The following is a 24,908-nucleotide window of genomic DNA, read 5'->3' on the forward strand; positions in this document are numbered from 1 at the left end:
TCCACGTTTATAAACAGAGGGTTGCTACTATTATTGTTATTTGTGGTGGTAATTATTATTTTTTGGTTCTTTGTATGATGAGGGAGGGTGTGCAAAAATGTTTTACAGTACAGGGGCGGGTGATGTGAATTTTATGGGGACTTTTTGTGACACCTCCAGCCCAACCCAACCCGGGTTTACTTCAAAGTGCCAAAGGAAACGGGGCATTAGTCTCCCCACATCCTGCAACAGTCTCACTCCCACACTGCCAATCATAATGAACCCAGCTCATGCCCATTCCATTTCCCCACTCCCTCAAATGTGCTGACTGTTCCAGTATAGCAGAGCCTTCTGTGTTCACAGACACACAGAGGAGCTTGACTTTGGGAGAGAACCAATGGTCAGCTGCCTCACCGCTGGGCTCCTGGCCCAGGTTGTGGTGCGCTCACTCTCTCTCAGGTGCCACATACCGGTTCTGTATTTGGACCTCGCAATCTGCTCTCCCGTCACCTGACAGGTGTAATCATAGCAGCAGTCAGGCAAAGTGCACCCTTTCTCTCCCCTCGTTCAGAGATTAATTTATGTGATGTCCCACTTCATGCCCACTTCCTTCACCCACTAAAACGACTATCATCACACAGTCAGCCACAGATTTTTGTGACATTTATCATAGAGGAAGCACAACCCTAGGACTACATAATATAAAAAAAACACTGAGCACTCAGCAGCTTGTGATTGTTTACTTTCCTAAACTTAACTTCTTGCGTCGAGCCAACCGGGATCCGGGATCATGACTACAGCCTCAAATCCATTACCATAACGCAACGTTAACTATTCATGAAAATCGCAAATGAAATGAAATCAATATGCTAGCTCTCATGCTTAGCCTTTTGTTAACAACACTGTCATCTCAGATTTTCAAAAATATGCTTCTCTACCATAGCAAAACTAGCATTTAGCATTTAGCGTTAGCATTTAGCATTAGCATTTAGCGTTAGCATCACCAGGCAACATTTTCACAAAAACCAGCAAAAACATTCAATAAATCATTTACCTTTGAAGAACTTCGGATGTTTTCAATGAGGAGACTCTGTTAGATAGCAAATGTTCAGTTTTTCCTGAAAGATTTTTTGTGCAGGAGAAATCGGTCCGTTTGGTGCGTCATGTTTGGCTACCAAAAAACCCCGAAAATTCAGTTATCCAAACGCCGAACTTTTTTCCAAATTAACTCCATAATATCGACTGAAACATGGCAAACGTTGTTTAGAACCAATCCTCAAGGTGTTTTTCACATATCTCTTCAATGATGTATTGTTCCTGGAAGTGTGCTTCTCCCTCTGTTATCGCATGGTAAAATGATTGCCACTGGGAATTACGCACCAACTTAGACAAAGGACACCGGACGGACCCCTGGCAAATGTAGTCTCTTATGGCCAATCTTCCAATGATATGCCTACAAATACGGCTCAATGCTGCAGACATCTTGGACGAACGGCAGAGAGCATAAGCTCGTTCACAGCACATTCACAGCCATATAAGGAGATGATAGTAAAACAGAGCTTCAGAAATTCAGCTCATTTCCTGTTTGAGGTTACATCTTGGTTTCGCCTGTAGCTTCATTTTTGGGGCACTCACAGATAATATCTTTGCAGTTCTGAAAACGTCAGAGTGTTTTCTTTCCAAAGCTGTCAATTATATGCATAGTCGAGCATCTTTTCGTGACAAAATATTGCGCTTAAAACGGGAACGTTTTTTTATCCAATAATGACATAGCGCCCCCATAGGTTGAAGAGGTTAAACTTTTTATTCAAATGTAATTTGTATTTATGTGTTTGTCTCTACATATGTGTCTGCAAGTGTGTCTATTTGTGTGTCTTTCCCTCTTAAGTGTGTAATTGATATGGGTGATAACTTGGTACCAAAAACTGGCAATTTAGATCTTTCTTGGTCACACATTCTCTTTTGGCTCCAAGAAAGTAGCCCTTTCCTGTACAGACCATTCATCCGAGAAGGTTTCTTAGTCCCTGCAACTAGGACTATTCACTGTAAACATTATATACTGTAAATACAACATCATTCCTTGCATTTTCTCACCTGAAAAGAGCATCTCTTGTTGACATCTGCATGGTTCAATTATTGCTTTCACGATAAATGAGTGACACACTCATTAACATGTCATTAATCCATGCACATCGATGACTCTCATGGGCAGAGAGGAGGCCTGTTGAGTTCACCATAACCAGGTCTGTGTTTCTCTCTGTTTGTGCTTTACGTAAGCCTTGGCAGATGTTGACCCTGAGCACGTGGAGGCGTTGCATTCATTTTTTAATCCCTGCCTCGAGCAGACGGACCATTATCACACTCCATTTGCTCAAACATCGTTTTGTAAAATGTTTTAAACAGTCTGTGTATTGGAAATCGTTTTTCTGTCTGACTCTTTCATGCAGTCCTCTTTCGTTTTTTTGTGTGTTTATGGTCGCTTCAACTGCCATAGGGGTTTACCTCACACACACCCGCACACACACACTCTTCCTTTATCCCAGCTCAACTTGTGTATTTTGATAAGTACCTTCATGAAAAGTCTCACTTATTGTCTACCCATTGGCATGGTTGTGCTGGCATGCTCTACAGGATGTGTATCTGTCATGCTGCTTGTTGACACGTCTTCAAAGACTAGTTGTCACCAGGTAGTGGATTCTGAAATCAGCACTTCTATAGGGAGATGATGGAATGTTTTATTAATCTTCTCTGGAACTACCGCTATTACAAGGAACCCAAACCTGCTACGTGCGTGCGATGTCATACGCCATCGTGTGCCATCCTGCAAACATTTATTTTGTCCCCCCACACCAAACGCGTTCACGTCATATACTGCTGCTGTACAAAACAAACACTGAAACAATTACATTAATTTGGGAAGCATGCACTTGCTAGCTAATTTGTCCTGTTTAACTAGTTTTCTGTTGCTAGCTAATTTGTCCTGGGATATAAACATTGAGTTGTTATTTTACCTGAAATGCACAAGGTCCTCTACTCCAACAATTAATGAACACATAACACGATCAACCAAATCGTTTCAAGTCATCTCTCCTCCTTCCAGGCTTTTTCTTCTCTGGACTTTATATTGGCAACTTTCATAAATTAGGTGCATTACCGCCACCGCCCTCGTTCGTCTTTCAGTCACCCACATGGGTATAGCCAAGGAGGAGATGGCATGTGGGTATCTGCTTCTATAAACCAATGAGGACATGAGAGAGACAGGCCTTGCACCGCCTTCAGCATCACAAATATAACTGACTTCTATTTTAGCGCTTGGCAAAGCAGATGCTTGTTGGCACGTGCGAGCAGTGTGGGTGCAGTAATTTAATAATATAGATTTCAAAATGTATTTTGCAACGCTCGCGCATGCAACGTGAGCGGTGTAGTCAGGGTATTAAGATCAGCCTTGTCACAGAGAGACACTGATAGAGTGAGTGATGACGGGGGAGAGAGAGAGATACAGTGAGCTTCAAAGTACATGTTTTGTTGTTTAGGCTCTGTACTCCAGCACTTTGGATGATACAATGACTATGAGGTTAAGGCACAGACTGTCAGCTTAAATTTGAGTGGATTTTTACTCATATCGGATGAAAATAATACGTCTATTGACGTGACCCATGTGTTAATTTAATTAACATAATAAAAACAAATCGGAGATATACATTTTTTTGCATGGGCTGCGTCTCAATGCACCTCGTCCGCATATGTCGGCCTTCCACATCTGCAGTGGAAAGTGGCAGAGCTACAGCGCTATTTGTCAGACCAGGAGACATCCTGAAAATCGGTTTTCTCACAAAATGTCTAATGTCTTAACATTTTGGCATACTGACTAATATGGAAGTATGGAGGTAGTTTTGTGCCAGCAAAACAAGGGGTTAAATATGTCTCCAAACAGCAATTCAGTGTTACAAGTCCAAGGTATATAAAAAGGATGGGAACATTTTAATAACTCCAAAATTGTGTTCTGTGTTGTTGATTGACCAGACTGAAAAAAAACACAAGGCCAATCCCTGGTGTTGCAGAGGGTTTATGATCTGGCTGCAGGTCAGAAGATTACAGGTTCAATCCCACATAGCCTTTTACCATGTTTATTTTGAAAATAAACACTGTTAAATAGAGGCTCAGATATACAGTGCCTTCGGAAAGTATTCAGACACCTTACATTTACATTTACATTTAAGTCATTTAGCAGACGCTCTTATCCAGAGCGACTTACAAATTGGTGCTTTCACCTTATGACATCCAGTGGAACAGCCACTTTACAATAGTGCATCTAAATCTTTTAAGGGGGGTGAGAAGGATTACTTTATCCTATCCTAGGTATTCCTTAAAGAGGTGGGGTTTCAGGTGTCTCCGGAAGGTGGTGATTGACTCCGCTGTCCTGGCGTCGTGAGGGAGTTTGTTCCACCATTGGGGGGCCAGAGCAGCGAACAGTTTTGACTGGGCTGAGCGGGAACTGTACTTCCTCAGTGGTAGGGAGGCGAGCAGGCCAGAGGTGGATGAACGCAGTGCCCTTGTTTGGGTGTAGGGCCTGATCAGAGCCTGGAGGTACTGAGGTGCCGTTCCCCTCACAGCTCCGTAGGCAAGCACCATGGTCTTGTAGCGGATGCGAGCTTCAACTGGAAGCCAGTGGAGAGAGCGGAGGAGCGGGGTGACGTGAGAGAACTTGGGAAGGTTGAACACCAGACGGGCTGCGGCGTTCTGGATGAGTTGTAGGGGTTTAATGGCACAGGCAGGGAGCCCAGCCAACAGCGAGTTGCAGTAATCCAGACGGGAGATGACAAGTGCCTGGATTAGGACCTGCGCCGCTTCCTGTGTGAGGCAGGGTCGTACTCTGCGGATGTTGTAGAGCATGAACCTACAGGAACGGGCCTCCGCCTTGATGTTAGTTGAGAACGACAGGGTGTTGTCCAGGATCACGCCAAGGTTCTTAGCGCTCTGGGAGGAGGACACGATGGAGTTGTCAACCGTGATGGCGAGATCATGGAACGGGCAGTCCTTCCCCGGGAGGAAGAGCAGCTCCGTCTTGCCGAGGTTCAGCTTGAGGTGGTGATCCGTAATCCACACTGATATGTCTGCCAGACATGCAGAGATGCGATTCGCCACCTGGTCATCAGAGGGGGGAAAGGAGAAGATTAATTGTGTGTCGTCTGCATAGCAATGATAGGAGAGACCATGTGAGGTTGACAGAGCCAAGTGACTTGGTGTATAGCGAGAATAGGAGAGGGCCTAGAACAGAGCCCTGGGGGACACCAGTGGTGAGAGCGCGTGGTGAGGAGACAGATTCTCGCCACGCCACCTGGTAGGAGCGACCTGTCAGGTAGGACGCAATCCAAGCATGGGCCGCGCCGGAGATGCCCAACTCGGAGAGGGTGGAGAGGAGGATCTGATGGTTCACAGTATCGAAGGCAGCCGATAGGTCTAGAAGGATGAGAGCAGAGGAGAGAGAGTTAGCTTTAGCAGTGCGGAGTACCTCCGTGATACAGAGAAGAGCAGTCTCAGTTGAATGACTAGTCTTGAAACCTGACTGATTTGGATCAAGAAGGTCATTCTGAGAGAGATAGCGGGAGAGCTGGCCAAGGACGGCACGTTCAAGAGTTTTGGAGAGAAAAGAAAGGGATACTGGTCTGTAGTTGTTGACATCGGAGGGATCGAGTGTAGGTTTTTTCAGAAGGGGTGCAACTCTCGCTCTCTTGAAGACGGGAGGGACGTAGCCAGCGGTCAGGGATGAGTTGATGAGCGAGGTGAGGTAAGGGAGAAGGTCACCGGAAATGGTCTGGAGAAGAGAGGAGGGGATAGGGTCAAGCGGGCAGGTTGTTGGGCGGCCGGCCGTCACATGACGCGAGATGTCATCTGGAGAGAGAGGGGAGAAAGAGGTCAGAGCACAGGGTAGGGCAGTGTGAGCAGAACCAGCGGTGTCGTTTGACTTAGCAAACGAGGATCGGATGTCGTCGACCTTCTTTTCAAAATGGTTGACGAAGTCATCTGCAGAGAGGGAGGAGGGGGGAGGATTCAGGAGGGAGGAGAAGGTGGCAAAGAGCTTCCTAGGGTTAGAGGCAGATGCTTGGAATTTAGAGTGGTAGAAAGTGGCTTTAGCAGCAGAGACAGAGGAGGAAAATGTAGAGAGGAGGGAGTGAAAGGATGCCAGGTCCGCAGGGAGGCGAGTTTTCCTCCATTTCCGCTCGGCTGCCCGGAGCCCTGTTCTGTGAGCTCGCAATGAGTCGTCGAGCCACGGAGCGGGAGGGGAGGACCGAGCCGGCCTGGAGGATAGGGGACATAGAGAGTCAAAGGATGCAGAAAGGGAGGAGAGGAGGGTTGAGGAGGCAGAATCAGAAGATAGGTTGGAGAAGGTTTGAGCAGAGGGAAGAGATGATAGGATGGAAGAGGAGAGAGTAGCGGGGGAGAGAGAGCGAAGGTTGGGACGGCGCGATACCATCCGAGTAGGGGCAGTGTGGGAAGTGTTGGATGAGAGCGAGAGGGAAAAGGATACAAGGTAGTGGTCGGAGACTTGGAGGGGAGTTGCAATGAGGTTAGTGGAAGAACAGCATCTAGTAAAGATGAGGTCGAGCGTATTTCCTGCCTTGTGAGTATTGGGGGAAGGTGAGAGGGTGAGGTCAAAAGAGGAGAGGAGTGGAAAGAAGGAGGCAGAGAGGAATGAGTCAAAGGTAGACGTGGGGAGGTTAAAGTCGCCCAGAACTGTGAGAGGTGAGCCGTCCTCAGGAAAGGAGCTTATCAAGGCATCAAGCTCATTGATGAACTCTCCGAGGGAACCTGGAGGGCGATAAATGATAAGGATGTTAAGCTTGAAAGGGCTGGTAACTGTGACAGCATGGAATTCAAAGGAGGCGATAGACAGATGGGTAAGGGGAGAAAGAGAGAATGACCACTTGGGAGAGATGAGGATCCCGGTGCCACCACCCCGCTGACCAGAAGCTCTCGGGGTGTGCGAGAACACGTGGGCGGACGAAGAGAGAGCAGTAGGAGTAGCGGTGTTGTCTGTGGTGATCCATGTTTCCGTCAGTGCCAAGAAGTCGAGGGACTGGAGGGAGGCATAGGCTGAGATGAACTCTGCCTTGTTGGCCGCAGATCGGCAGTTCCAGAGGCTACCGGAGACCTGGAACTCCACGTGGGTCGTGCGCGCTGGGACCACCAGATTAGGTGGCCGCGGCCACGCGGTGTGGAGCGTTTGTATGGTCTGTGCAGAGAGGAGAGAACAGGGATAGACAGACACATAGTTGACAGGCTAGAGAAGAGGCTACGCTAATGCAAAGGAGATTGGAATGACAAGTGGACTACACGTCTCGAATGTTCAGAAAGTTAAGCTTACGTAGCAAGAATCTAATTGACTAAAATGATTAAAATTATACAGTACTGCTGAGGTAGGCTAGCTGGCAGTGGCTGCGTTGTTGACTTTGTAGGCTAGCTGGCAGTGGCTGCGTTGTTGACACTACACTAATCAAGTCGTTCCGTTGAGTGTAAAGTTTCTACAATGCTGCTATTCGGGGGCTAGCTGGCTAGCTAGCAGTGTTGATTACGTTACGTTGCGTTAAAATAACGACAATAGCTGGCTAGCTAACCTAGAAAATCGCTCTAGACTACACAATTATCTTTGAAACAAAGACGGCTATGTAGCTAGCTATGTAGCTAGCTACGATCAAACAAATCACACCGTTGGGACTGTAATGAAATGAAATGAAAATGTGATACTACCTGTGGAGCGAAGCGGAATGCGACGAATGCGAAAGTTCTATTCAGTAGACGTTGGCTAGCTGTTGGCTAGCTAGGAGTGACTCCTACGTTAAGGACGACAAATAGCTGGCTAGCTAACCTCGGTAAATTAAGATAATCGCTCTAAGACTACACACTCTAAACTACACAATTATCTTGGATACGAAGACAGCAAAGACAACTATGTAGCTAGCTAACACTACACTAATCAAGTCGTTCAGTTGAGTGTGATAGTTACTACAGTGCTACGGTAGACGGTGAACGTTAGCTATCTGGCTAGCTGCTGGGCAGATAGGAGGACGACGAAATACGATAATTACGCAATTATCTTTGATACAAAGACGGCTATGTAGCTAGCTAAGAAGAAATTGCTAAGATTAGACAAATCAAACCGTTGTACTATAATGAAATGTAATGAAATGTAATGAAAAGTTATACAACCTGCAGACCGAAGCAGACCGAAGTGCGGATGCGACCGCTCGCTCCACCTTCACTTTTGGTACGTTAGCCTTATTCTAAAACTGATTTAATTAGTTTTTCCCACATCAATCTACACACAATACCCCATAATGATAAAGTGAAAACAGGTTTTTAGAAATGTTTGCAAATGATTAAAAACAAGAAACAGAAAGACCTTATATATATATAAGCATTCAGACCCTTTGCTATGAGACTCGAAATTGAGCTCAGGTGCATCCTGTTTCAATTGATCATCCTTGAGATGTTTCTTCACCTTGATTGGAGTCCACCTGTGGTAAATTCAATTGATTTGACATGATTTGGAAAGGCACACAGCTGTCTATATAAGGTCCCACAGTTAACAGTGCATGTCAGAGTAAGCCAAGAGGTCAAAGGAATTGTCCATAGAGCTCCGAGACAGGATTGTGTCGAGGCACAGATCTGGGGAAGGGTACCAAAACATTTCTGCAGCATTGAAGATCACCAAGAACACATTGGCCTCCATCATTCTTAAATGGAAAAGTTTGGAACCACAACATTTTAGTGAATGTTAGGAGAATAATCCAAGGATTTTTAATTGAATTGTTTTGGGGAAAAATATTTTATCACTCTAACGGTAGATAAACCTCAACTAAAACTAAATGGGAATCTTAGCTAATGTTCCCGGTTTACTCGGAAGTCTATAAGCCATTTTCTGTCATTGTACCCAAATAAAGTCTTATATTCTCATTGCTTCCATGCCCATATGTACTATATACTACATGGCCAGGCTTTCAACTTGGAACATTGCTGCATGGACTTACTTCCATTCAGCCACAAGAGCATTAGTGATGTTGGGTGATTAGGTCTGGCTTGCAGTCGGCTTTCCAATTCATACCACATGTGTTCAATTGGGTTGTGGTCTGGATGCTCTGTGTAGGCCAGTCATGTTCTTCCACACCGATCTTGACAAACCATTTCTCTATGGGTCTCGCTTTGTGATTCTGAAACAGGAATGGGCCTTCCCAAAACTGTTGTCACAAAGTTGAAAGCACAGAATTGTCTAAAATGTTTGCTGTAGCTTTAAAATTTCCCTTCACTGGAACTTTTTTTATTTTTAAGACGACTACTGAAATATCACATTTTCATAAAATTCAACCATCGGACTGATGATGAAGCGCAATTAATCACTCCAGAGAACGCGTTTTCACTGCTCCGGAGTCCAGTGGCGGTGAGCTTTACACCACTCCAGCCGACGCTTGGCATTACGCATGGTGATCTTAGGCTTGTGTGCGGCTACTCGGCCATGGAAACCAATTTCATGAAGCTCCAGATTAACAGTTCTTGTGCTGACATTGCTTCCAGAGGCAGGTTGCTCTAAGAGGGAAATTTGACGAACTGTACTGACTTCTTGGAAAGGTGGCATCCTATGATGGTGCCATATTGAAAGTCACTGAGCTCTTCAGTACGGGCCATTCTACTGCCAATTTTTGTCTAATGAGATTGCATGGCTGTGTTCTCACCTGTCAGCAACAGTGTGTGGTTGAAATAGCCGAATCAATTTGAAGGGTTGTCCACATACTTTTCTCCATGTAGTGTATTACGTTTGAATCCTGGCCCTCAGGGTAGCAATATTATATGTATGTAATCTGACATCAGTTCTGTTCTTACAGACCCAAATTTGTCTGAATTTGAACAAATACGATAAAAGGGGAGAGCTGCTATACAGTATTTATATAAAAAAGTTGCAAAAATAGCCATGTAATAGTGCTCTCTCATGGGTGAGTCACGCTAGACTGGCCTAGCCCATCCCATGCACTGCAGCCCTCCTTTCTGACTCAGCAAAAACCTCTTATTGTTCCACGCCAGCTGGACTAAGCAATATCTCTTTTCTTATTAAATAAACATTATGAAATAGAGGGAAAATAACTGAAATTATGTAAAAAGAAAGGGGTTTAGAGGAACATAAGAAAGAGCAGTTGTGAGGTAAGCCTGTTAATATTTAAAAGCCTAAAGTTAGGGAATTGACTATCACACTTTTAGAGGAAAGAAAAACAAACTTTGTTTCTTTCTCTTGAGCGCTCTAGTGTGGCATAGACAGCCGACTGATTTTTTTTTTACTCCACAGAAGTGTTCTCTTAATATATGACTGTAGTGAGGCTTAATGAACGCTCGCTCTGAACACTGTGTAGGCAGCACCAGGACCAAACAATGACATGAATAGAGCTACAGTGCCAGCTTTTCATGATGAATTAAAAATCAGTGGGCATTGCATAAGCCATGTATGGTGGCCCTGCCATGGGTTGTAATAAGTTATCACTCAAAAGTTTATACAGTATATTACACAGTTGTTCCTTGTTTCTATTTGAAGCTTAACTTTATACATTTAGTTTTGTTCACTCCCTTGAGGCAAATAATCGTGAGAGCAAAATTATGACCTCCATTTTTAATGATATACCACCCACCTGCTTTTCACAGGGGGGGAAGAGTGGTGTAAGCATTTTTTCTTCAAGATCAAGTCTGTCTCAATACCCATCTTGGCAGCAGCTGATGAATACAGATGCCTTCAGGTCTAATAGAAAACATCGTGTTTTCCTCCCTTGAGAAGAAGAACAAAATGAAAAAAGTGAACTCATATGCTAGCACCTCAGATTGAAGCTGCCAGACTTTGTCTACCTTGAAGGTCTGCAGTCACAAATAATTGATCACAAGAGCAAGTTGAATTCAAAACCTCAACATTAAATGGACAACTGCGAATCAGCAGCAAATGGTCAATCATTCATTTTTGAAGAAATAGAATGCGTAGATATTCATGGGTGATGGAAGAATGGACAGCTTTTTTATGGCACTTAGCATGCGCTCACACACGCACACACACACACACACTTTATTACAAAGGCCTATACTGTACAGTGCAACCACACACACCCAAAGTGCAGTGCACATTTGTGCTCCATATCTCTCTCACAGACACATGAGTGAGTCTATCTCATCTGAAACAAACCAAAGCAAGAGCTTAACACTGCTAACCAGATGGCAGATCCTCCTCTATATTTTCCACTGTTGTTCTCCTGTTGTGATAACAGTGACTTGGCGTTGTGCTAGCAGTGACAGTAAATTCCCAATCCAGCCAAGAAGGCCGTAGTGTCTGTGTGAACACATTGTGGCCGTGTACTGATCTTCCCTCCGTTCAGACTCCCATGGAGGAGATGGAAGGGAGAAGCTGTGAAAGAGCGTGACTTTCAGCTTGTATTGATTTGTGAGAAAGGAATGATCCAGTGTCCATTTGTTAACCACCAGACAGTGCAGGAATTAGCATGGTCCTCCTCATTCACACTGAAACAGAGCGAGGGAGGGTGTTTTATGTCTCGCTACAGGCTGATAAGAGCGCAGCTTGCTAGTTGAAACATGCACAGTGAAACACGCACAGGCCTGTTTCCAGGGACCCGATAAGACACAAGAAGTTTGGTAGAGAAGGTCGACACAATGCATACACACACATATGCATGCATGCACACACACAGAAATTATTAATCACTGTCTTATCCACCATGTTTGATGTCTGTCAATATTCATACAAAACTGACCATTTCACTTTTCTTTGAAAACGCAACAAGGATCATGTCGGCCCCTTTGAAACGTCATTCTGAAAGAGCAGGCTTTGTGACAGTATTAACAGAAGACTGTTGTGCTTTGTGTCCTGGTTGAGGCTGTGAAGAAATTAAGCTGGATGTACACTGAACAGAAATACAACGTAGCATGTAAAGTGTTGGACCCATATTTCATGTGCTCAAAAAAAAAATATCCCTGAAATGTTCCATATGCACAAATTTGTTACATCCCTGTTAGTGAGCATTTGTCATTTGCCAAGATAATCCATCCACCTGACAAGAGAGGCATATCAAGAAACTGATTATACAGCATGATCATTACACAGGTTCACCATGTGCTGGGAACAATAAAAGGCCACTTTAAAATGTGAAGTTATGACACACAGCACAATGCTACAGAGGGAGGGAGCGTGTGATTTGCATGCTGACTGCAGGAATGTCCACCAGACCTGTTGCCAGAGAATTGAATGTTCATGTCTACCATAAGCTGCCTCCAATATCATTTTAGAGAATTTGGCATTACGTCCAACTGGCCTTACAACCGCAGACCACGTGTAACCACGCCACCCCAGGACTTCTACATTCGGCTTCTTCACCTGCATGGGGGTGGGGGGGAAACTAATTCTGATTGGCTATGCCTGGCTCCTCAGTGGGTGGGCCTGGCTACCAAGTGGGTGGGCCTATCCCCTCCCAAGGCCCACTCATGGCTGCACCCCTGCCCAGTCATGTGAAATTAATTTATTTAAATTGGTTTCCTTATATGAACTGTAACTCAGTAAAATGCTCAATTGTTGCATGTTGTGTTTATATTTTTGTTCAGTATATGTTTAGCTCTCAATATCACTTTTCAATTGAGCTGTGTGACTCAGAAAATAATTAACACTAGAACCGCCAAGTGTGTATTTTTAATGTCATGTGAATTTAAAGATGTGAATCGCATTTCCTGGTTGCTAAAATTCTAATCGTTTGTTAAATGTTGGTTTATGTGGCCAAGTAAGTATAGTGTAGAGAATCATTGTCCCATCTAAACCGGTGTGAAATATAGTTTAATCAAAAATATTGTATTTTCAGCTGTTTGATGTTGGTGTACATAACCAAAAGTAAAAGATGCAAAAACTCAAATTAAGAATGGGAAGCATAGAGAACGTGCTGAGAACAGATATACTTCTTCTTAGAGTAGATGTTAATGAGTGACAGATCTATAACTCACATATCTCTGTGAATTTGGTCAGGTCACCAAAAAAGATACATTTTGCAGCTTTAAAATGTTAATATCTCTGCCATTTTTTAAGTCCCCATTCCTTTTTTTTAACGTTTCCTAAATAAGTCTATTTAGCACACTCACGGTGTTAGAACTTTTATATCATAAACAGACATTGTGTTATACGCAGTTAAGAGGACATGTTATCCCTCCCCTGCTCTTTCTTACAGTTGCCTGCCCAGCTGATAATGGCTCATAGAAACTACACCTAAACTAGAAACTAGTTTCACACATATAACAATAAAAACAAGATTAAATTAAGAATGATCTGATGGGTGACTATATTGTGAATGGAAGAGACTGATGTACAGCAAATATAGACTGAAATACAAACAAAACCTTTAGACACCAACATCTGCCTACTTTGTCTAGTGCCTGATATGAAAAGAATGTCCTATCCCTTATCCACAGCACAATCCATTGTATTGTGCATTGTTTTTATCTGTTCCTAGGAGAAGCGTGAAATCTCTTCCTTTTTTGGGCCATCATTTCCTGACGAGGCCTTTTTTTCCAATCACACACATGTTCCTTGGCTGCCTTTGGAGCAGGGAAGTGTGTGTGTGTGTGCTCTATCTCTGCCTCTGCTATCTGTTTGATGCCTGATCAAAGGAACACACTCCACCTGGAATCAGCGCTAGACCAGAAACCTATCTGACTGCCTGTCCCCAGAGTATCTTTGAAACCTGCAGGAGCACAGAGGAGCACATGAACAATACATGAGAAGGAAAGGGGCAGAGGGGGAAGGTTCGATGAGAGTCAAGGGGAGATAGTGAATGGTTTTATGGATGAGAGGGTTTTATGGCTGAGGGGTAAGGGAAATGGGATGGGGGAAGGGATTGGTGTGTGGGGGGAGAGAATGAGAGGGCGAGAGAGAGCGCGAACAGAGAAAGAGAGAGGAGTCAATGACTACTAAATCCTTACTAAATCCTTGACCTATGGATCAGCCCTATTACTCTGTAGTCATGTTCAAGGAGCCAGAGCCTTCCAGTCCCAGATGTGCACACAGGCAGTTATATAGGGCCATTGGCACTTGCATTAAAAGCAATACACATCAACCAGGACATTGTCATCATGGAAGCCATTGGTGTGGGTGTCGGTGCAAGTCTCTGTGTGAGTGTCTGTGTCCTGTTTTGTTTCTGTCCTATGTGTTTGTCTGTGCAGTACTGTAAGTTCTCTGTGTCTTGGACAATTTGTTAGAGTATACGTGAGTGAACACAAGCTGAGGTGCTTCCCATGCCGTGATGAGCATTTTTGTTCCAGAACAAGCACAGTCCATTTACTTTCACTGTCTCTGACATGTGTCTCGAATGCACAAACACACACACACACACTACCCCTGCTCCACCAAAGGCAGCACACACATATACATCAATTAATCAAAGGAGGTATAGAGGCACTTACCTTACTGAGAGATATGGAGAAATTGAACTGTCACATATGGTCATATCCCACTGGGCACAGACATCTATTCAACATCTATTTCACGTTGGTTCAACCAGTGTGTGCCCAGTGGGATGCATCTATTTAAAACTCATAAAATGCCTACATGATACCTTGTGTATATTAGGCCATGTGTACCCACAGTCTCTGTCACGCGAACACAGACACCCATAAGGACTGATGCACTCACAAGCACTCACTTACCTGCATACTTATTTTGTTCATTGTCATACTGTACAGGTGCTTGTCTTGGTCATAGTCATCCATCCCAGTGGCATCAACAATCGTCCCAAAGTACAGTATAATACGTTCTGTGCTAAACGTAGCCAGTGGTGTGGAATAATGACAGAGATGTCCTTTAGTTAAAATAGTGCTAAAGTCATAGATAGGGCTTTAGCACGGTGGTCCTCAGGGACATGGATAAAATGAGCAGAAGTGTATTTGGCATGCTGTGGACTGGCGCATGACCCCGTGTGTTTGAGACTTAGGGAATCCGGGCCGATCCTGCTTATGCCTGCATCCTCCGGCTGCCTTATCTCAGAGCCACTGATCCATGGACAGATTCAATGTTCTGGAAGACCTAGGTAGGGAAAAAGAGAGGGAGAGTAACTCACTTATATAAAACACAATGTTGAAAGTACAGTATGCTGAAAGATACACAATTGCTTAAACACACACGCATGCACACATGCACGCATACACAGTGGAACACGAACACACGCTCTTGCACAAGCTCTCACGAGCTGGCACAAAACACACATAGACAAGGACACACATACACACACGCACAAACACACCCACGGTCCCTCATATCTGCTCTCAGGTGTTGTCCTCTGCGGGATTGCAGCCGAGTGACTGACATTGTGTGTTTGATAGAGCACCAGTGAGTGTGTTCAGGGCTATTGTTATTTATCACAGAGAAGGGCCATCCCTGTGAGGTATTAGTGCTTAAACATGGGAGCCCTGGCCAATTACAGCAGCCCAGAAAGATCTTGCTGGGACCCCATCTCAGGACCTCCACACTAATCCGTCTAGCAAATGAGAAACATTGTTACACTCACTTTACCACAGTGAGACTAAAGCTCATGACCGGGGAGACTCACACAGACACAGAATACTGTGTCCCCCTGCCAGCAAGCTATAGGCCTGTTGCTGTGATAAGCCTTATGCTTAATATCAAAGCTCTTATCAGGAATCTGGTACAAGATCCCCAGTCTAGTCATCTTGGTAGACATGATAACAGATACATCCCCCTGCTAATCTGATCAAATGGGACAGAAACTCCTATGCTGGCACCTCAACTTTGTGTGTGTGTGTGTATGTGTGTGTGCATGCGTGTGTGTGGTCTTCTAACATTATAGGGTGAGCACGGGGAGTTGTCTATCTCCAAATGAAAACAGGATAGGCTCACCACTCATACGCACCAATGACATCCCATCCTCCTCTCTGATGGATTTCAAAGGATTGCCACATCCACGCAGGCATGGAAGCTTGAGGGGGTAAAATATCTGAAAATATAGAAATGGAGTGAGCGCAGTACGAACCCAGGCCAGACTTCATCATCATAAAAACATTCCAACTGCAGGAGGGGAAATTACAATCCCACTGGTTCCCATGCAGTCACAATTATGTTGGACGATTAGGTTGCCAGATTAAAAAGTTATCAGAGAGAATATGAATGCTGTAATTGTCACTGTCCATCACAAGAGCAGTCCAGCTGAGGAGCCAGACACACATCTATCACAGCGAGAATTACCACCATTATACTGCCTTGACCACTTCAGACGGCTGCTATTGACTGCCATCTTGTGAAGACGGGAAGAAGCGTTGAAGTTGGACTAGCCACAACCCACCCGTAAAATAAACATATTATACTTGAAGCGATGATTGGATAGTCAATCGCCACATTTAGAAATGCTGTATGGCTCATGTTATTCACATTTTTCATACGTACAGTATATTACATATGACATGCATACATATACTCAGTTGTAGAAAACCTGTAGAAAATCAATCAAATCAATACATTGTCCTGTTCTTTACTATGTAGCATTATGATAGGGATTGAACTCTGACCTTTAACTGTCAATGTGGGCCTAGATCTGCTTCCCTCTAATCTTCTGTGATCAACCACACATGTCTTGATATATGAAAAAAACTATACAGCACGGTAGACGTTTGAACGTCTGGAAGAACAATCTGGCCTAAATGGTAATGTACTCTTACAATCTCTACCCGGCACAGCCAGAAGAGGACTGGCCACACCTCTGAGGCTGGTTCCTCTAGGTTTATTCCTAGGTTCATGTCTTCCTAGGGAGTTTTTCCTAGCCACTGTGCTTCTACATCTGCATTGCTTGCTTTTGGGGTTTTATGCGGGGTATCTGTAAAGCGCTTCGTGACAACTGCTGATGTAAAAAGGGCTTTATAAAATGAAATGGATTGATTTATTGACAGACCATGGGAAATACAGGCACAATAATAGGGTCCTGCATGTGTAGAAGAATAAAGAACAGAATACAACACTCCTAGGATGCATCTACAAACACACTGAAGAACACTTCTACTGTGCTGTACTTCACGCCTGGCTGCCTGCTGCTGAGCTCTCCACAGCTTTCTATTTCTCCCCCAGACTCTCCTTCGAGGACGCAGCTTATGCAAACGTCTCCTCCCCAAAGTTTATCTCTCTGTGTTTGTGTGTGTGTGTGTGTGTGTGTGTTCCCGAGGGGCTGATAGATGAATGTTTGACTAGCGTTAAAGGAGGAAATGATCAGATATCTTTATTTTCTGGATGTGGGGATGTGTGATTGTCAGATTTGTCTGTGCAAATAAGCAGCGGCAAGGAGGGAACTTCTTCTCCCTCTTTCATTGGCACGCCATGGCAACGTATATCTCAATGCAGGTTTAATCTTCCCTGCATACTGCTCCCTGTTCACAACATGGTGCCTGCCTCCCTGCTGATGCTCCACGGGTGACGTGAGTGATTGATATATGTGTTTGTCTCTGAGGTTTGTTGTTTGTCTTGGACCACAGCTAAACCCAATATTCCATGTCTGTCTATCTATCCTTGTGTTGGTTCTAGAGAGGGAAATTATAGTATTTTATTGCAGGGTGGCCTGGTCAAGGGTAAGGGTTAATGTGTAACTCCAATACATTTTCTCTCCTCTGCCAACCTTAACATTAGTACAATTGTAATGTGACTATTTTATTAAATGTACAGTTGAAGTCGGAAGTTTACATACACTTAGGTTGGAGTCATTAACTCGTTTTTCAAAATGTCTTGTTAACAAACTATAGTTTTGGCAAGTCGGTTAGGACATCCACTTTGTGCATGACAAGTCATTTCTCTAACAATTGTTTACAGGCAGATTATTTCCCTTATAATTCACTGTATCACAACTCCAGTGGGTTAGGTTTACATACACAAAGTTAACTGTACCTTTAACTGTACCTTTAAACAGCTTGGAAAATTCCAGAAAATGATGTCATGGCTTTAGAAGCTTCTGATTGGATAATTGACATAATTTGAGTCAATTAGAGGTGTACCTGTGGATGTATTTCAAGTCATACCTTCAAACTCAGTGCCTCTTTGCTTGACGTGAGAAAATCTAAAGAAATTGTAGACCTCCACAAGTCTGGGTCATCTTTGGGAGCAATTTCCAAACACCTGAAGGTACCACGTTCATCTGTACAAACAATAGTAAGCAGGTATAAACACCATGGGACCATGCAGCCGTCATACCGCTCAGGAATTAAATGCAATTCCGCTCAGGAATTTGGTGCAAAAAGTGCAAATCAATCCCAGAACAACAGCAAAGGACCTTGTGAAGATGCTGGAGGAAACAGTTACAAAAGTATCTATATCCACAGTAAAACAAGTCCTATATCAACATACCTGAAAGGCCGCTCAGCAACAAAGAATTCACTGCTCCAAAACCGCCATAAAAAAGCCAGACTATAGTTTGCAACTGCACATGGGGACAAAGATCGTACTTTTTTTAATATCCTCTGGCCTGATGAAACAAAAATAGAACTGTTTGGCCATAATGACCATCGTCATGTTAGGAGGAAAAAGGGGGAGGCTTGCAAGCCGAAGAACACCATCCCAACCGTGAAGCACGGGGCTGGCAGCATCTTTTTTTGGGGGGTGCTTTGCTGCAGGAAGGGCCGGTGCACTTCACAAAATATATTTCATCATGAGGTAGTAAAATTATGTGGATATATTGAAGCAACATCTCAAGACATCAGTTAAAATTTGGTCACAAATGGGTCTTCCAAATGGACATTGACCCCAAGCATACTTCCAAAGGTGTGGAAGGACAACAAAGTGAAGGTATTGTTGCCATCACAAAGCCCTGACCTCAATCCTATAGAAAATTTGTGGGCAGAACTGAAAAAGCATGTGCGAGCAAGGAGGCCTACAAACCTGACTCAGTTACACCAGCTCTGTCAGGAGGTATGGGCCTTCCACTTATTGTGGAAGGCTTGTGGAAGGCTACCTGAAACGTTTGACCCAAGTTAAACCATTTAAATGCAATGCTACTCAATACTAATTGAGTATATGTAAACCTCTCACCCACTGGGAATGTGATGAATGAAATAAAAGCTGAAAGAAATCGTTCTCTCTACTATTATTCTGACATTTCACATTCTTAAAATAAAGTGGTGATCCTAACTTACCTAAGATGGGGGATTTTTTACTAGGGTTAAATGTCAGGAATTGTGAAAAACTGAGTGTAAATGTATTTGGCTAAGATGTATGTAGACTTCCTACTTCAACTGTACATGTTATCTTTGGTACAGTATATTTATGTTTTGATGCTACACTTAGAAAAAAGGGTTCCAAAAGGGTTATTTGGCTGTCCAACTGTAATTACTTTGTAACCACTGCTCCTTCCTCCAGTATCTGTATGGTTTGGTAGCGTCGGTAGTTCATTGGTAGTTAGTAATTTGTTGTCCTTGAAAATCGCCTTGGTTTTGTTGTCTGCTTCTCTTTAAAATCTAACACGTCATTTAGAAAAGTTGCATCGAGACAGTGTCCTCTATTAACGGTGTGAGTGTTTTTGTATGTGTGCGTCTACGTGCTGATGAATGTTTATTGAGTCATCCAGACCATAAAGGCAGGTTCTGTTGCATTACGTGGAGTTAGTTGGGATTTTGGAGAGTCATTTCTAAGAATCCTTTTTGTTTGTTCAGACATTGTCACAATGTGCTGATCCTGCAGATGCATTCTACTCAATGATCCACTGTGACTATGATTATCATTTTTTTTTTAAAGAATGGACCATGATGCATTTACTCAATATGAGGTTCGACCCCTAGAAATGAACAATGTTATTTGTTTTCCCAAGAAATATGTTATATTCTACCACATTGTTTGCTGAATGCAGACTTTTTAACAACAAACCAAAAACTTTTAAAAATAAATCACAAAGGAATAGAGAAGGGGTCTTTCATTTAAAAATCTATATGCTTTATTACATTTATTTACAATATTTAAAGTTATTAATTATAATTACCATATTTTTACAACTATGTACCTGTTCTTCCTGTCTATGTACAGTAAATACAAGAGCGCTGTATGTAAATACAACAGTGACCCATTCTGAGTATTTGTTTGAATATGATTAAACTGACATTATGCATCATATTTAATATATTAACTGCATTGCCACTGTGCTAGGTGATCATTCTAATTTCTTTCTCTCTCTCTTTCCGGTCCTGTGTTGATTCACTCTCTGCCTTGGGATTTGTCCTGCAGGTAAGTTCCACTATTATTATTCTACTGTTATTTTAAGTCTGATAGACCAGTAGCTGTTTTAAAGGGCATCAATGAATGTGTTGTTCCTCAATTCAAATGAGTCAGTATTCTGTTACAACACAAGCATCATGGGAAGATCCCACTATTTGAATGCAGCAGCTACATGTGACCCTGGAGTGTGTATGTCACTGATCACCATCACTGGCAGCGCTGTGTGGCTGTCACGAGGCCTGGCCTTTACCCCTCCCTATCTACCCCTTCTGTTGCTACACCATCAGTCACACCAGTGTTCTATGGGCTACACAGGTTTCTATTGAAACAGGGGCTCTGGCCATCTGGTGGCTACTGTGTAGCCGGGGAAGAGACTGGCTCTGTTGTGTTTGAAGTGGAAAGAGAGAGGGCTTTTAGTATGAAAGGACCAGTGGATGTTAACCTCCCTCTCTATGATCCTGTGCAGAAATGTTGTAATCAAATCAGAATCTATACTGAATAACACTAAGACCTCTGATTTACCCATTGTAATTACAGTCTTTACAGTATGTGAATACCATCATTAGTTGATAAGCTGAATCGGCTGTTTTTAGCTTGGCTAGAAAGAAAGCCTGTACATTATTTGGTTCTCCGTGATTAGGGTTTCCTACCCCAAGTGTACACCAGTCAGCGCATCTGCAGTCCCAGCTAGCACATTTGGTTCCTTGGAAGTTGTGGGAACCTGCAATTTTGGTTTCCCATTGGTCCTGAGATTGAAGCCACCTGTTTCCTGGTAAAACTGACCGTTTTTTAAATGTTATGAGAACGGAAGTGAAAATTTAGCCTGTTCTTAACGTTCCCTGAACGTTCTGAGAACATGACTTTAAATGGAACCATGAGGAAAACCTGCTGAAGTACTGAAAAAACATTGTTTCTATTCAAACAGGGGCTCTTGCCAGCTGGTGTCTGAGTACTGAAATTCCCCAGGAAAAACGTTGTTTCTTAATGTTCTCTGAATGTTCTGAGAACATGACTTTATATAGAACTATGAGGAAACCTGCAGAAAACATTATGCTGAAGTACTGAAATTCCCTCCTAAAGAAACATGTGGTTCTCAGAACGTTATGTGTTAGCTGGGTATCCTGCACCATTCCCATAATGTTGTGAGTAGGTTGTTTGCAAACAACCATAGGACAACCACGCTTTCACCAAGATCAAAGAAACCTATGGTTCTCAGAACATTATGTCCTAGCTGGTGTGGTACTGTCATTGTGTCTATACTACCCTGTCATAGATGGATATTCTACAGTCCGATGCAATCAGTGTGTTGAAAATTAGAGCTATTCTATTACTGTACTGTGCAGTCAGTGTGTTAATGTGAGAATGGTGTTACTCTAGAGTGCAGCCAATGTGAGATGGGATGCATGAATGTCTGCCCGCCCACCTGCCTGTCTGCCACGCCCTCCACCCCCGCCCCTCCCCGTGGAGATCACCATGCTTGCCCGCGCCCGTAATCAGATCTCCAGTGCTGGGAGATAGAGAGGGTCCCATGGAAAAAGGGAGGGGAGGGGATGAGAGGAAGAATGGAGGAGAGAGAGAAAACCACAAACCCTAAAGCCTCCTCTGTCTTCTCTCCCACCTCTTTTTTTGAGTTTCAAGCAGACATGAGTGCCTATGTATCTTCTGAGCATTTTTCATTCATAATTGATTTGTGTCAGATAATGAGGGAATTAAGACCAAAATAAAATACTATGCAGTCTGATGTGATCTGGTTTGGAGAATAGAGGGCTGAGAATCAATGGTGGCATACCTACAGGGGAAGCTTGGGGGGGGTTGAGGGAGTTCGCCACCCGTCAGGTGATTTCGTTACCTCTGTCATGGTTTCTTGTCTTTTGGGCCCAGCTCCTTGAAGGAAATGTGCAGGGAGAGACCGATCTTCCCAGCGCGCCCCCCAGCTATACAAACTGGATCAGCTCAACTGTAGAGGGAGCTGATCCACCAACCCTGAGAGCTCACCATCAAACAATATTCCCATGATTCAGAGTCATGAAACAGAATTACATTAATGTGATATGAAGCCACAAAAGACAGCAGCATGTTTGTATTAGGTTTAAGTGTACTCCAGTGTTGCTCTGTGGGGTTCTATGAGATGCTCCCTACTCATTGGCATTCTTCCATGGAGACATACTGCCTCAGTGCCACGTATCTCTGCTGGCTGCAGTGTTCTCAAAAGACAGCAGCGCAGCTAAAAATAGATGCGCAGACATATACTATGCCAGTACAAAGAGCGAATACAAACATGCTGGAGATCAGTCTGATAGATATGTGGACTACAACATTCTATTAAGTCATTCTATCAAGTCACTAACACATATTTTGCAGGTACAGCGAAATGCTTATGTTTCTAGCTCCAACAGTGCAGTAATACCTAACAACAATACACACAAATCCCCAAAATTAAGAAATATCAGAACGAGCAATGTCAGAGTCCGGAATATACAGTATATGTATAATTGTTTCTTCTTTTTCCACAAATATTTTATGGTTTACAATATCAGATTACTTCATACAGTCAGATATATTTAGATGGGTCATGGTCAAAAACATGGACATTTTTACATTGTTAGAAGGAAATACTCTCAACTCCTGGTCCCGGGGAGCCAAAGGGGGACACATTTTCTCTCTCTCTCACTCTTTCTCTCTTTCTCTCATTCTTTTTCGCTCTCTCTTGATCTCTTTCTCTCCTAAAAAGGGAGCTCATAAATAGAACAGGGCTGGATTGCAGAGCCTGAGGCGATAAAGGATGCTGGATGTGGATGAGCAGTTGGGCAACGTCAGCCACATAGTGAGTGAGTGAGTGAGTGAGTGAGTGAGTGAGTGAGTGAAAGGGTCAGTGAGAGAGGTGGAGACTGAATGATTTCTGCATTTATCCATCATATTGATAGATTTGTCTGGTTAATGAGTTACTTTGCACATGTGTGTGTGCGGGATGAGGGTGTATTTGTGCATGCAGGTGTATATAATATTTGTGTGTGTGGGTACATGTTTGAGGAGCAGGAACGTGAAGGGAGGGTCAAAGAGTGATTGTACTGCATCAAGTCAAAATGTATTGGTCACACACATATTTAGCAGATGTTATTGCGGGTGTAGCGAAATGCTTGTGTATCCAACAGTGCAGTAGTATCTAACAATTCACAACAATGCGCACAAATCTAAAAGTAAAATAGAATTAAGAAATATTAGGACGAGCAATGTCAGAGTGGCATTGACTAAAACACAGTAGAGTAGAATACAGTATATACATATGAGATGAGTAAAGCAGTCTGTAAACATTATTAAAGTGACTAGTGTTCCATGATTCCATGTCTATGTATGTAGGGCAGCAGCCTTTAAGTTGCAGGGTTCAGTAACCAGGTGGTAGCAAGCTAGTAATGGCTATTTAACAGTCTGATGGCCTTGAGATAGAAGCAGTTTTTCAGTCTCTCGGTCCCAGCTTTGATGCACCTGTACTGACCTCGCCTTCTGGATTTTAGCAGGGTGAACAGGCCGTGGCTCGGGTGGTTGATGTCCTTGATGATCTTTTTGGCCTTTCTGTGACTTCGGGTGCTGTAGGTGTCCTGGAGGGCAGGTAGTGTGCCCCCGGTGATGTGTTGGGCAGACTGCACCACCGTCTGGAGAGCCCTGCGGTTACCTGGCAGTGATACAGCTCGATGGGTTGTGCATCTGTAAAAGTTTGTGAGTGTTTTAGAGGCCAAGCCAAATTTCTTCAGCCTCCTGAGATTGAAGAGGCGCTGTTGCACCTTCTTCACCACACTATCTGTGTGGTTGGACCGTTTCAGATTGTCAGTGATGTGTAAGCCTTAGGAACGTGAAGCTTTTCACATTCTCCAATGAGGTCCTGTTGATGTAGAAAGAGGGGTGCTCCCTCTGCTTTTCCCTGAAGTCTCATCATTGTTGGTAATCAGGCCAACTACTGTTGTGCCATCTGCAAACTTGATGATTGAGTTGGAGGTGTGCATGGCTACACAGTCATGGTTAAACAGGGAGAACAGGAGAGGACTGAGCACGCTCCCTTGTCGGGCCCTGTGTTGAGGATCAGCGAAGTGGAGGTGTTGTTTCCTACCTTCAGCACCTGGGTGCAGCCCGTCAGGAAGTCCAGGGTCCAGTTTTACAGGGCGGGTTTCAGACCCAGGGCACCAAGCTTAATAATGAGCTTGGAGAGTAGTATGGTGTTGCTCCTGACCACCACAAGGAGGAGTTAGAGCACTCATTATGCATTTGGGTCCCAAGGTTTTTATATGAACAATCATATCGAGTGGTTCCAATGACGAATTTTGACGCGAGCCACCCGTGTTCTGGTGGCGTTCTTCAACAAAGATGGCTGACAAAACATTATGGTGGAACCAAATGTAAGTTGTTATAACGTCATAACGAGTCAAGCTAAAATAATGTACATTGGAGAGGAATATGTTAACGTTGAGACAAATGTTTGGACATATTTTTTTGTCATGAAGTTAATTTACGAAAATGTCTATTTAGCAAGTTAGCTGACTAGCTAACATTAGCCAGCTAACTAGTGTTAGGAGAATTAATTTGTAATTTGAGTTGTTTAATGTTTTAGGGACTGAGAAAACCAGCAGGCTGTCATCTTGTGAAACACTTGTTGTATCAACTTAAAACCTCT

The 24,908-nt window shown here is 43.5% G+C and overlaps 1 protein-coding gene across 1 annotated transcript in view; it reads left to right on the plus strand.

Moving 5' to 3' along the window:
- Positions 1-24,908, plus strand: part of LOC115113161 (pro-neuregulin-3, membrane-bound isoform) — a 518,264-nt gene that overhangs the window by 154,034 nt on the left and 339,322 nt on the right. The gene's annotated exons all lie outside the window — the stretch shown is intronic.

The sequence above is a fragment of the Oncorhynchus nerka genome, linkage group LG28 (assembly GCF_034236695.1).
Source record: "Oncorhynchus nerka isolate Pitt River linkage group LG28, Oner_Uvic_2.0, whole genome shotgun sequence".
Lineage (NCBI taxonomy): Eukaryota > Metazoa > Chordata > Actinopteri > Salmoniformes > Salmonidae > Oncorhynchus > Oncorhynchus nerka.